This window comes from Heterodontus francisci, unplaced genomic scaffold (assembly GCF_036365525.1).
Source record: "Heterodontus francisci isolate sHetFra1 unplaced genomic scaffold, sHetFra1.hap1 HAP1_SCAFFOLD_840, whole genome shotgun sequence".
Classification (NCBI taxonomy): domain Eukaryota; kingdom Metazoa; phylum Chordata; class Chondrichthyes; order Heterodontiformes; family Heterodontidae; genus Heterodontus; species Heterodontus francisci.
Genome location: NW_027141701.1, coordinates 345,132 through 356,205, shown reverse-complemented (window position 1 = coordinate 356,205; position 11,074 = coordinate 345,132).

The window sequence follows — 11,074 nt, the reverse complement described above, 5'->3', positions numbered from 1 at the left end:
TAGATCTTTGAAAGTGACAGGGCATATTGAGCAGTAATTATCAACACCTCTGGGATTTTGGGCTTCATAAACAGAGGTATTGAGTGTGGGGGAGGTGGTGTAGTGGTAATGTCACTGGACTAGCAATCCTGAGGCCCAGGCTAATGCTCTGGGGACATGCCTTCAAATCCCACCATGGCAGCTGGTGGAATTTAAATACAATGAATCAATGTGGAATTTAGAAAAAAGCGAGCCTCAGTAATGGTGACCATGAAACCATTGTCGATTGTTGTAAACACCCATCTGGTTCACTAATGTCCTTCAGGGAAGGAAATCTGCCATTCTTAGTCAGTCTGGCCTACATGTGACTCCAGACAAACAATAATGTGGTTGACTCTTAAACACCCTCTGAAATGGCCTACTCAGTTGTACCTAACCGCGAGAGAAAAGTCTTAAAAGGAATGAAACCAGACAGAACACCCAGCATTGACCAAGACATCGGAAATGACAACAGCACATCCAGTCCTGTCGACCCTGCAAAGTCCTCCTTACTAACATCTGGGGGCTTGTGCCAAAGTTGGGAGAGCTGTCCCACAGACTAATCGAGCAACAGCCTGACACAGTCATATTCACAGAATCATACCGAACAGACAATGTCCAGGACATGACCATCACCATCCCTGGGTACTTTCTGTCCCACTGGCAGGACAGACCCACCAGAGGTGATGGCACAGTGGTATACAGTCAGGAGGGAGTTGCCCTGGGAGTCATCAACATCGACTCCAGACCCCATGAAGTCTCATGGCAGCAGGTCAAATATGGGCAAGGAAACCTCCTGCTGATTACCACCTACCGCCCCCCACTCAGCTGATGAGTCATTACTCCTCCATGTTGAACACCAATTGGAAGGAGCACTGAGGGTGGAAAGGGTGCAGAATATACTCTGGGTGGGCGACTTCAATGTGCATCACCAAGAATGGCTTGGGAGCACCATCACTGACCCAGCTGTCCGAGTCCTAAAGGACATAGCTGCTGGACTGCGTCTACGGCAGGTGGTGAGGGAACCAACAAGAGGGCAAAACCAACTTGACCTCGTCCTCAACAATCTATCTGTTGCAAATGCATCTGTCCATGACAGTATTGGTAGGAGTGACCACTGCACAGTCCTTGTGGAGACAATGTCTTGTCTTCACATTGAGGATACCCTCCATCATGTTGTGTGACACGACCACTGTACTAAATGGGATAGATTTCAAACAGATCTAGCAACTCAAAACTGGACTTCCTTGAGGTGCTGTGGGCCATCAGCAACAGCAGAATTGTACTCAACCACAAGCTGTAACCTCATGGCCCGGCATATCCCCCACTCCACCATTACCAACAAGCTGGGGGACCAATCCTGGTTCAATGAAGATTGCAGGAGGACATGGCAAGAGCAGCACCAGGCATATCTCAAATGCTGGCCTAGTCAGCGACGCCCACAATACCACGAATGAATAATAATTTAAAAAATCAGTCCTCACAGGTTAACCCTTTTAGCTTCAGTATTATTCTGGTGAATAGGTGCTGCACCCCATCCTAAACTAATACATCATTCTTGAGGTGTAGGGTCCAGAACTGAATACATCACTCTCAATGGGGTCTTCCTTTGCCTGTTTTAGTATACACGGATGCAATTCATCCAGTTTCCAGAATTTATCATCTCTAGGTTTTACTGCTATCCCCTCCTTTCTGTTTTAAATGTTTTGATATCTACCTGTAATGATGTCAAATCCACCTTGTTAGTCCAGCTGGTAAAACTGAGGCAAAGTAATTCTCCAATCTTTCTGCCATCTCTCCTCATTACCTGTGAGTTTTTCCTGTGCAGCCGACATTGACTTTGTCCCGATTCGGATTTACCTTTCTGTTATTTATGTGTCTGTAGGATATTTTACTATTTCTTTTTATATTTCTTCCGAATTTAATTTCACAGTTTCTCTTTGTTTTACGTTTTGAACATGTTCCCTCACCTCCTGAATTTGGTTTTCGTCATCCTCTCTCTTATTCTCAATATACTTATTCCCTGCCTTTGACTTTCATTTCAGTTTCACACTTATCCCTTTTTTCATTTCTGCTGTTTCATGATTTGTTTAATTGATTCTTGTTTTAGTGGAATTTTCGATCCCCTTTTTACATATTTCCCACTGCTAATCTATCTTTGTTCATCAATATTCTGTTCCAGTTTATTTTCACAACTTCCATTTTCATCCCCCAAAGTCCGGAACACAGGAAAACTGCTCCATTCCCTTTCATCCCCTTTTCCTTCCTCTTCCTGACAGATTATTTGCTATGAAATATTCCATGATTATGATGCTATGAATTTTACTTGTTTCATAGCTTTGTATATTTTCCTTTCGATCTCTTCCAATGTTAGGTGGTCTGTAGAATAACCTTTGTTACATTATTTAACCTGACTGGATCCACATTCCTCTGAGGTATCTATGTCCTATATGGAAATGTCTTTATAAGATCAGCAGCAATTGCTTGCCAATTACTCAAATGTTTAAGATAAATTTGGAAACTGACCAAATAGCTTCAGTTACAAAGACAGGTTGTCAGAAATAAGGAAAAACAAGGTGCAGAAGATTTACAGAGTGGAGCACATTGCAGGTATATGAACACTAGATATAGGAGCAGGAGTAGGCCACTCGGCCATTGGAACTTGCTCCACCAGTTCATATGTTTTTGGCTGATCTGTTACCTTCATTCCACCTTCACACACCATCTCCATATCCCTTAATCCCTCATTGTCTAAAGATTAATCAATCTCTGCTTTCAATATACTCAATGTCTGAGCATCCACAGCCCTCTGGGGTAGAGAATTCCAGATCTAAAACCCTTTGGGGGAAGAAATTCCTCCTCATCTTAGTCCTATGTGGTTGACCCTTATTCAGAGACTGTGTCTCCTAGTTCTAGACTCTACAGCTAGTGTATATACTTCAGCAGGTGGATATGTCACTGCAAGATGAAACGTGATAAAATGAGTTTATGAAGAGGACTGGGTGAGATGGGAGGCAGAGCTGCATCCGAGTACAGAAGCAAAGGCAATTTCCCCTCCAGATTAACAGCAAAATCTTGCCGGACCCGAAACCACTGATGGGGCCTGGCTGTTCTCTCTCTTTGTTAATATTCTGTTCCAGTTAATCTTCACTCGTTGCAATTTCAACCCCCAAAAATCAGCTTTTTCGAATCTATTATTTTTAGCTTTTCTTCCTGATATTGATCTGAATCATTGCCTTAAAGATTATTATGTTGTCATTGATATTGCCTCAATTCTCACCCAAGTTTACTTTTCATATCTGCTCTGGTTTATTTTCAATGACTGGATCCACCCTTGGTGAACTTTGATCTACTGGGTAAGAATTGTGTCCTGAACACATTGTAAATACTCCATTACCTTTTCCCCTTTCTCTACATCTTCTTCCCACATCATTGCTGGAGTTGAAATTTCCCATGATTTTTCTGCTATAAATTTTACTTATTTCAGAGCTTTGCGACATAATTTCCACAAATTCCCTTCCACTATTAGGTAGTTTGACAATGGCCTTTTCCCTGTTTTTTAACCTGACTGTGATCCACACACCCCGAGGCATTTGTGCCCAATATGGAAATACACTCAGCTCATCAGCAGCAACTGGCTGACAATTATTCAAACATTTAAGATGAATTTGCAAGTTGAACAAACAGATTGAGTCACAGAGACAGACTGTTAAAAATAAGGAAAAGCAAGGCCCATAAAGTTCAGCTGGCCCTCGGCCGTTGGTCGAATCTGGTGCTGATCATCCAGTCTGTCCGTGCCACCCTCCAGAAAGCGGGGAAGGGTGTGGGCGTGAAACTGGTTGAGAGGCGCCGGTTTAAAGCGTTCCTCAATGGATTGCAGGAGGAGTGGAAGGCCAGGTGCACTTCCACTCCCTCCTCACAGTGACGTGTTGCTGACAGTTTCTATCTATATTGACATGAAGATAACCATAGCCAGCCTCAACATCAACGGCAGCAGGGGGTCTCACCGCAGATTTCACAATCTCTCAGTCCTCAGGGGAGGGAGATATGCAGTGAGCTTTCTGCAGGAAACCTACATCGTTCCGGGAGATGAAGCCACCTGGCTCCTGGAGTGGCAGGGCGGGATTGATGTGAGTCACCTCACCCCTATTTCTAGTGGGGTGGCTATCTTGTTGTCCCCGACTTTTCAGCCGGTGATCTTGAAGGTCAAGGAGCCAGTGCCGAGCCGCTTGCTCCACCTCACCGTTCGCCTGGGTAGCGTGCCGCTCCACTTTATGAACATGGACGTGCCCAGGCCCGACGCGTTGCAAGCGCGCTTCTTTGAATACTCTGAGGCCACCCCCTCCAGTCTATCATCTCTCTGTGTTTATAAACACAGAGTGTACATCACCCTGTGTTCACACTGTGAGGTCTCCTCTGGTCTATCATCTCCCTGTGTTTATAAACACTGAGTGTACATCACCCTGTGTTCACACTGTGAGGCCTCCCCTGGTCTATCATCTCTCTGTGTTTATAAACACTGAGTGTACATCACCCTGTGTTCACACTGTGAGTTCTCCCCTGGTCTACCATCTCTCTGTGTTTATAAACACTGAGTGTACATCACCCTGTGTTCACACTGTGAGGCCTCCCCTGGTCTATCATCTCTCTGTGTTTATAAACACTGAGTGTACATCACCCTGTGTTCACACTGTGAGGCCTCCCCTGGTCTATCATCTCTCTGTATTTATAAACACTGAGTGTACATCACCCTGTGTTCACACTGTGAGGCCTCCCCTGGTCTATCATCTCTCTGTGTTTATAAACACTGAGTGTACATCACCCTGTGTTCACACTGTGAGGCCTCCCCTGGTCTATCATCTCTCTGTATTTATAAACACTGAGTGTACATCACCCTGTGGTCACACTGTGAGGCCTCCCCTGGTCTATCATCTCTCTGTGTTTATAAACACAGAGTGTACATCACCCTGTGTTCACACTGTGAGGCCTCCCCTGGTCTATCATCTCTCTGTGTTTATAAACACTGAGTGTACATCACCCTGTGTTCACACTGTGAGGCCTCCCCTGGTCTATCATCTCTCTGTGTTTATAAACACAGAGTGTACATCACCCTGTGTTCACACTGTGAGGCCTCCCCTGGTCTATCATCTCCCTGTGTTTATAAACACTGAGTGTACATCACCCTGTCTTCACACTGTGAGGTCTCCTCTGGTCTATCATCTCCCTGTGTTTATAAACACTGAGTGTACATCACCCTGTGTTCACACTGTGAGGCCTCCCCTGGTCTATCATCTCTCTGTGTTTATAAACACAGAGTGTACATCACCCTGTGTTCACACTGTGAGGCCTCCCCTGGTCTATCATCTCTCTGTATTTATAAACACTGAGTGTACATCACCCTGTGTTCACACTGTGAGGCCTCCCCTGGTCTATCATCTCTCTGTGTTTATAAACACTGAGTGTACATCACCCTGTGTTCACACTGTGAGTTCTCCCCTGGTCTATCATCTCTCTGTGTTTATAAACACTGAGTGTACATCACCCTGTGTTCACACTGTGAGGCCTCCTCTGGTCTATCATCTCTCTGTGTTTATAAACAGAGTGTACATCACCCTGCATTCACACTGTGAGGTCTCCCCTGGTCGATCATCTCTTTGTTTTTATTTATTTGTATTTTTGTGGGATGTGGGCATCACTGACTAGACCAGCATTTATTGTTGTTGCTCTGTGTCTTGCTGGGCCATTTCATTGGGCATTTACAATTCAAGCACATTGCTGTGGGTCTGCAGTCACATGTCGGTCAGACCAAGCAAGGACGGCAGATTTCCTTCTCTAAAGGACATTAGTGAACTAAATGGGTTTTTATAACAATCAACAATGGTTTCATGGTCACCATTAGACCAGCTTTTAATTCCAGATTTATAAATTAAATTTGAACTTCACCATCTGTCATGGGATTCGAACCCCATGCCCCCAGAGCATTAGCCTGGTCTCTGGATTACTAGTCCAGTGACATTACCACTACACCACCACCTCCCTCATTTATGTTTATGTTTATAAACATTGTGTATATTTCACACTGTGTTCACACAGTGAGGCCTCCCCCAGTCCATCATCTCTGTGTTGATGAACGGTGAAGTGCATTGCACTGTTTGCTCGCACTGTGAGGCCTCCCCCAGTCCGTCAGCTCTGTGTTGTTAAACAGTGAAGTGCATTGCACTGTGTGCTCACACTGTGAGGCCTCCCCCAGTCCATCATCTCTGTGTTGTTAAACAGTGAAGTGCATTGCACTGTGTGCTTGCACTGTGAGGCCTCCCCCAGTCCGTCAGCTCTGTCTTGATAAACAGTGAAGTGCATTGCACTGTGTGCTCACACTGTGAGGCCTCCCCTTGTTTCACATTGGCCTGCACAGTCCGTGTACCTATTTAAAAGTCTATTGCACGGGACTGCCCTGTGCAACACCCTGCACCCCTGGTCTCTGATGTAAAGGGTGAGGTCTTCCACCTAGAGAGACCTCCATGGGGTTTCCCCTTACTGCCAGCTGGTAACAAGGGCTGCAAAAGCATGTCCAGGTGGTAGACGAGGGTGAGGAAGTGGAGAGTGAGCAGGAGCAGCCCGTACAGGAAACCCCTCCGCACGGTGTGGAATGGCACGGAGGGCATTTTCGAGAGGTGGTTCAGGTTGTGTGGGACAGGCTCTCGAGGAGGGTTTCAGTGCCCCGGACTGATGAGCAGTTCTGGCTGAGCGGGGGTCAGCTCGGCTGGGAGTGCTCCATACTCCCGAGCCCCCATGTCACCCACAGTGAGGGGTGTCCCGGGGGCTTCAGCTACTCCTCCACCCATCGGTCCATCCCCAGAGCTGGCTGACCCGACAGCCAAGGCCCATTCCTCTGCCAGCGGGTGGGTGCCCTGACTGGACGTGACCATGTTCCAGACTCTGAATAGATCGCAGTAAAAGACAGGCAATTCCCTCTGGGAGGCGGAGCTAACATTCTCTGCCGACAGCTGCTTGTCGTCTTGAAGGCAGTGCCCCTGGCAGAAAAAATACATCACCAGTGCACACCATCTGGGAGGAGACTCGACATACAGGTATCTCTGCAGGGTCTGAAGGTGGAGAGTCGCAGTCTGGGTGCGGACGCACACCAGCGACTGGCCGCCCTCCTCAATCAGGAGACACAGGACCGCGGCAGAGACCCAGAGTTTTCTCTTGCCCCAGAAGAAATTGACAAGCTTCTTCTGAATCTTGGTGGCAATGCAGGGGATGGGACCAAAGTGACCAATCGGTATCACAGCATTGAGGCCACCAGTTGGTTTATGACCAGTGCTCGGCCCCTGTAGGAAAGCATTCGGAGCAGTCCTGTCCAGTGCCCTAACCGAGTAGTGGCTTTTGCCTCCAAGTCCTCCCAGTTTGCTGGCCAGGCTTCCTCAGTGGGGCTGAGGTGGACTCCCAGATCGAGGAGGTGCGTGGTGCTCCATGCAAAACTCATCAACTCCTCCAGCAGGGGCTCCACCCGCCACTGACCCACAAGGAGACCTGAACATTTTCCCCAATTGATCCTCACAGAGAATGTGGCAGAAAAAGTCTGCTGGCAGTCGTGCATCCTCCACAAGTCAACGGGATTTGTGACCGCGAGGAGCACATCTTTGATGTAAGCCGAGAGGATGATCCGTATGTTCGGCCTGTGCAGAGCCAAACCCGTCAACCTTCTGCAAAGCAGGCACAGGAATGGCTCCACACAGATGGTATATAATTGGCCGGACATGGGACATCCCTGAGGTACTCCTCTACCAAAGTGAAGGAGCGCCATCAAGGACCTGTTAACTTTGACCAGACACTCTGCCACGACATACAAAAGCCAGACCTGGGCCACAAAATGCGGACTGATTCCGAACTGTGGGATCGGACTTCCTCCCCCCAAACTGGACTGTGAAACTGGACTTTGTAGAATATGGGGAAGGTAACCCAATCCCCATGGACACTAGTACTGTGAAACTGTAGATGAACAAAATTTTACTTCAAAACAGAATGGTAATGCCTGGGGCAACTACATGTCTGCCTGCCAGTATATTATTGCTCAGTAAGATGTTGTGTCAGTGGGAACTGCCGCTACAGTGAGATAATGATTAAGGGTCTGTTTGATTCCTCAGTTCAAGACATTATGGGTAATGGACATTAAAGTTTCTCCAGGGGGCAAAAATGAAGTAGAATTGTAATTAATGAGAATTGGAAATAAAATCTGGTTGATGCGAGATCTAAGTGAGGAATTTTGGGGACAAAAATTGACACAATAAAACCCAAACTGTTAAATTAATGTGCATAATTTCCAGGAAGTTCAGAACTTTCGAATAAGAGTTAGGAGAGTGTAGTTAAGAATTGTAAGTTGATAGTTTTCTCTTGGATGTTTGTATCTTGCCTATGTTATTTTTAAGAGAACTGAATTTGACATTCTGGCCAATACCCAAGGCATAGGGACCATGTAGTGGGAGATGAGCAAGGTCTCGAGACACCTCTCCCACCCCCTCCCCTTTTTGATCTTTTGTTAAGATCACCGGAGAGTCAGGAATGTGTGACATGATATTGGGACACTGGTGTAAGTGTGCAAATGTGATGTGTTACACATAAAGTAACTAACATGCAGATGCATGATGAAATGCACTGAAGAATGGGTACTGCCTGTGCAGAGTTTGCAAGTTCTCCCTGTGACTGCGTGGGTTTCTGCCATGTGTTCCTGTTTCCTCCCACAGCCAAAGACTTGCAGGTTGATAGGTAACTTTGCCATGTAAATTGCCCCTAGTGTCGGGAGGTGGTAGGAGAATTCAGGGAAGATGGGAATGTAAGGGAATATGGGATTAATGTAGGGTTCGTATAAATGGGTGGTTGCTGGTCAGCACAGACTTGTTGGGCCGAAGGGCCTGTTTCAGTGCTGTATCTCTCTATTACTCTAAGATGAAAGTTCAGAGAGACTGTTAAAGGGCTAGGAATGATTCAAAAGAAGAATATGATCAATGGAGAACTGGAGATTCTTTCAAGTCCATGCTTGATCTGTTACTTGAAACAAAAGTACTAACTACTAACTAGCTGCTCCTTGAGGTCATCTTTAACAGTGATATTTATTTGCTGATGATTCCTTATACTGAATAGGACCTTGTTTACTATCTGAGCCCTTAGAGAGGGACTAAAGCAATATTCTCCCTTATTTATTTGACACATTAAACTGCCATATGTATACTCTGTGTGGGTAGTAACAACACAATAACTTCCCTCACCTTGGTAGACAGAGTGATTGGGGAACTCCTCTCCACTCACTATTTCCATTGTACAGTTGAGGGGGTCTTTGTTCCAGGTTAATCCACATGCTGGAGCAGAGTTTTCTACAATATCATATGGGCAAACAAAGGCATCCTCTGACTGGAGACCCCCAGACAAGTCAGGGGCAACCCAGGTGGTTTCATTGACTAGGGAGATATAAATAGGTGGATTTTTGTATCTAACAATGTGATTCCTCATTATTATCTGTTCCTTAACAACTGTTGCAGTAATTCAAGATTCCTAAGATCAATTCTTTATTCTTTTGCTGAAGCTTGTTAATTCTAAATGATTGTCCTGTTCTCAGTACTTTTGTTTCAAGTAACAGATCAGGCATGGACTTGAAAGATTCTCCAGCTCTCCCTTTATCATATCCATCTTTTGAATCATCCCTCGTCCTTCAACTGTCTCTCTCTGAACTTTCATCTTGCTCCCTCTGTCCATTTCCAGTGTGTTTAATTCTATTCTAATTGTTTTAAAGTCAGTTACTCTCTGGAATATGTATCAATGCCTTGATAATTTACAACATGTTTCACTCTACTGGCCACATTAACCATTCCGTGTTGTGTTGTTTTCAAATAGGCGAACATGGCTTAAAAGGGGCAGAATTCTTAAAATGCATGCAGGAGAGCTTTTTGAGCTGGTACATAGAAAGTCCGACAAGATAAGGGGCAGTACTGGACCTAATCATAGGGAATGAAGCCAGACAAGTGGTAGAGGTGTCAGTGGGGGAACGTTTCGGGGATAGTGACCATAACTCTAAGATTTAAGGTAGTTATGGAAAATGGCAAAGATGGACCAGAAATAAAGATGCTGAATAGGGGGCAGGCCGATTTTAAAGATGATAAAACAGGATCTGGCCAAATTGGACTGGGAGCAGCTACTTGCAGAAAAGTCGACATCAGAGCAGTGGGAGTCATTCAAAGAGGAAATAGTGAGAGTTCAGAGCCAACATGTACCCATTAAGGTGAAGGGTAGGACTAACAAGTCCAGGGAGCCCTGAATGTCAAGGCATTATAGAGGATTGGATCAGTCATAAAAAGGAGGCTTATTGGAGATTCAGAGTGCTGGAAACAGCAGAGGCCCTAGAGGAGTATAGAAAGTGTAGAGGGGTATTTCTAAAAGTAATTAGGAGAGCGAAGAGGGGACATGAAAAAACACTGGCGGGCAAGATAAAGGAAAATCCTAAGGCATTTTATAAGTATATTAAGGACAAGAGGATAACCAGGGAAAGAGTAGGGCCCTTTCGGGACCAAAGTGGCAGTCTGTGTGTGGAGCCAGAGGACATGGGTGAGGTTTGATTACTTTTCATCTGTGTTCACTATGGAGAAGGACAATGTAGGTATAGAGATCAGGGAGGGGGATTGTGATATACTTGAACATATTAGCATTGAAAGGGAGGAAGTATTAGCTGTTTTAGCAGGCTTAAAAGTGGATAAATCCCCAGGCCCAGATGAGATGTATCCCAGGTTGTTATGTGAGGGAAGGGAGGAGATTGCAGGGCCTCTGACACAAATTTCCAAATCCTCTCTAGCCACAGGAGTGGAGGACAGCGAATGTGGTATCATTATTTAAGAAGGGAAGCAGGGATAAACCAGGTAATTACAGGCCAGTGTGTCGAACATCAGTGGTAGGGAAAATATTGGAAAAAATTCTGAGGGACAGGATTAATCACCACTTGGAGAGGCAGGGATTGATCAGGGATAGTCAGCATGGCTTTGTCAGGGGGAGATCATGTCTGACTAACTTG